The sequence below is a fragment of the Mesoplodon densirostris genome, chromosome 10 (assembly GCF_025265405.1).
Source record: "Mesoplodon densirostris isolate mMesDen1 chromosome 10, mMesDen1 primary haplotype, whole genome shotgun sequence".
In the NCBI taxonomy this organism is placed as follows: Eukaryota; Metazoa; Chordata; class Mammalia; order Artiodactyla; family Ziphiidae; genus Mesoplodon; species Mesoplodon densirostris.
The window spans coordinates 58,741,782-58,744,557 of NC_082670.1; the positions used below are offsets into that span (position 1 = coordinate 58,741,782).

At 49.2% G+C, this 2,776-nt stretch overlaps 1 non-coding gene across 1 annotated transcript; it reads right to left on the minus strand.

The window, feature by feature from the left end:
- Positions 1 to 2,432: 2,432 nt before the first annotated feature.
- TRNAW-CCA (transfer RNA tryptophan (anticodon CCA)) lies at positions 2,433 to 2,505 on the minus strand. The gene has a single exon. It is a non-coding gene; the product is annotated as a tRNA-Trp (tRNA).
- Between the last annotated feature and the right edge of the window lie 271 nt (positions 2,506 to 2,776).

The following is a 2,776-nucleotide window of genomic DNA, read 5'->3' on the forward strand; positions in this document are numbered from 1 at the left end:
TTCCATTATTATCCCCATTTTATCCACAAGGAAACTGAGGCTGAGCACCTTGCTCAAGGGCACAGAAACATCTGGATCCACAAACGCGTGATGTTACAATTCTTAAGTTTTAACATGCGCAGTCAAGGATGAATAATAATCATAATGGTAATGCAAATAAGTTATTTGCTTTAGAAGCCACATGGCACAGTCATGTTTGCATGGCAGAAGGTTTAGCAACAATGATCTTTGACTCTGAGGTAGAATCATTTCCCAGGTAGACAGATTTAGGCCCCAGTCCCTTCTGTCTCTAGAGCACCTGCACTTTTATTGGAGACCAGGAAGCTTTCCTATAGCTACTGTGGGTGCAGATCTCTGTGTCAGGGGCCTGGGGACCCCATTTGCTGGGGACCATAGAAGGTCTAGGTGGACTATGGCAAAGGATTTGTTCCTCTTAAGTGTTTTGGCTTCTAAAGGGAAAGCCTTGGACCCTTAGACTTTCTTATAGCTTCCTCTCTCTCAAGGAACGTGGTCCAAATACTGTCCTCAGAAATGGTCATCTCTGGGCTTCCCTGGTGGTGCAGTGGTTGAGAGTCCGCCTGCCGATGCAGGGAACATGGGTTCGTGCCCCGGTCTGGGAGGATCCCACATGCCGCAGAGCGGCTGGGCCCGTGAGCCATGGCCACTGAGCCTGCACGTCCGGAGCCTGTGCTCTGCAACGGGAGAGGCCACAACAGTGAGGCCCGAGTACCGCAAAAAAAAAAAAAAAAAAAAAAAGAAATGGTCATCTCTGCCAAACTTAAACCACTGTTTCAGGAAAGAGCCCAGACCGCTTAATTCAGTTCTCCCCTCCCTCTGGACAAGTCCCTTCTCCTGTTTATATTTCTCCCGAAGACAGGAGATGTTTCTGTTCTTTCTATTTTTTCAAGAGTCTTCATCCTGGAGTTCACACACCAATCCCCCAGAATTGCCCTTTGCCATTCTTCCTAGGAGGGCAGATAGGTTTTATGAAAATAAGGCTTTTGGTAGCTCCTGCAGGTGGGTCAGACCTGTCAAGTCTTGTGTGATGATTACGTGCCTTCTTTTACACCCTCACCTCATGAGGATTATCTCAGCTGGCTCGATGGGACCTTGAAGGTAGGAGGTAACTAGGGCCTTCTGAGTGCTGGGCTGTGCTTGGAGACGCCCAGTAGCCACTCTCCACGTGGTTGCATCATGAACCCAGGGCCAAGGTGGAGGCTAAGGTAAGGGATGTAGTAGGGGGTCACTGACAGTGAGATGACGGCCTGGCCACTGAGCGCCCCTTCCCTCCCCTGCATTCTTGCCCCTGGGCAAGCATTTGCATGATCCAGACCAACTGTGCCATCTGGATCCCCAGAGGAGTCTCCGTCATCTGTCCTCCCTCCTCCGTCTCTCCTCCCTCTTCCCCTCACAACACAAGCTCAGAGGAGAGGCACAGCTTGGTTCCCAATCGCCTGTGGGGCTTGGATGGACAACTCTAGGTCCTTTTTCTGACCCACGACAATCACACGGTCAGCATGAAGAGAGTGGGATGCTGAGGAGTGGACACCTTTTGAATACTGAGTTTCTGGGCCTTGACTTATCAGTGGTGGCATCTTCTCTCCTGTCAAGTCTTGCTGAAGCATCCTTTCGGCTGCACCTTGGGAGGCAGAGCCGGAGAATGATGGAGCTGTGTTGTTCAGAAGCCTGAGGCACCTGCTGCTCCTAATTGCCATGTAGCCACTGTGGAAGGCTCTGGAAAGAGGCACTTGACCTTCCCTTACATGAGAAGAGCTAGAGCCAGGGATGAGCGTTGGAATTAGTGCCCATTCTAGCTGGAGGGGTTCACCTTTACTCTCTGGCAGAAAAGGAAGTGTTTGAAAATTCAATAAAGCTTCCTTTCATTATCCAGCCCCAGCAGGACTTTATCATAATTTTTATAACTTCTTCATTCAAAACTCTGGGTGCTTTGAAGGTTAATAACTTGTGTTTATCGAAACTTCCCTTCAGGGAACTCAGAGAGCTTTGTAGACGTTATCTAATTCAGCAGCACTGCAGGACCAGGAAAAGGGGAAAAGGGAGGGGATGAACAGACAAGATTATTCCAATTTAGGAGAGTTGATAATATTAATAGCTCCCACAGGGAGTTTAAGTGAGTTTTTGAAAATCACAAAACAAGTTGTGAGCCATCCAGGAAAGGGTCTCTTCATGTCCCAGCCTCAGATCAGCATCTGGCTCTACCACTGTGAGCTGGGGGTGCTGGGCCTCTCTGTCTCAGTTTCCTCATCTGTAAAATGGGACAGTAAATCCTACTTCTTGGCGTTGTGTGGCATTTAGTGAGGTAGGGGAATGATGGTACCAGCACAGTGCTTGGCATGTTGCCAGCATCCCATGAATATTACCTCCCTTCCCACCTTTTTTTTTCTTTGGCTGTGCAGCATGTGGGATCCTGGTTCCCTGACCAGGGATCGAACCTGTGCCTCCTGCATTGGAAGCATGGAGTCTTAACCACTGGACCACCAAGGAAGTCCCTCTCCCACCTTCTGAAGGAGCCGAAGAATATCTTCCTGGTGGACTGGAGGGTAAACCACGTGTCTTGTCCTCTGCTGAGCATGAGGAAGTTGGAGTAAGGATGCAGGGGGTTTTCTGGGGATGAGGGATCAGTGGGCATTTCTCTTCTCTGGAAGCTCTGACATCCGAAAGGTACAGCCTAGTTTTGTGAGAAAACTGACACTCCCTCCCCAAAATCTGGAACAAGAGGAATGTGTATCCCCGAGTAAATGGAGATTTGAAGCAA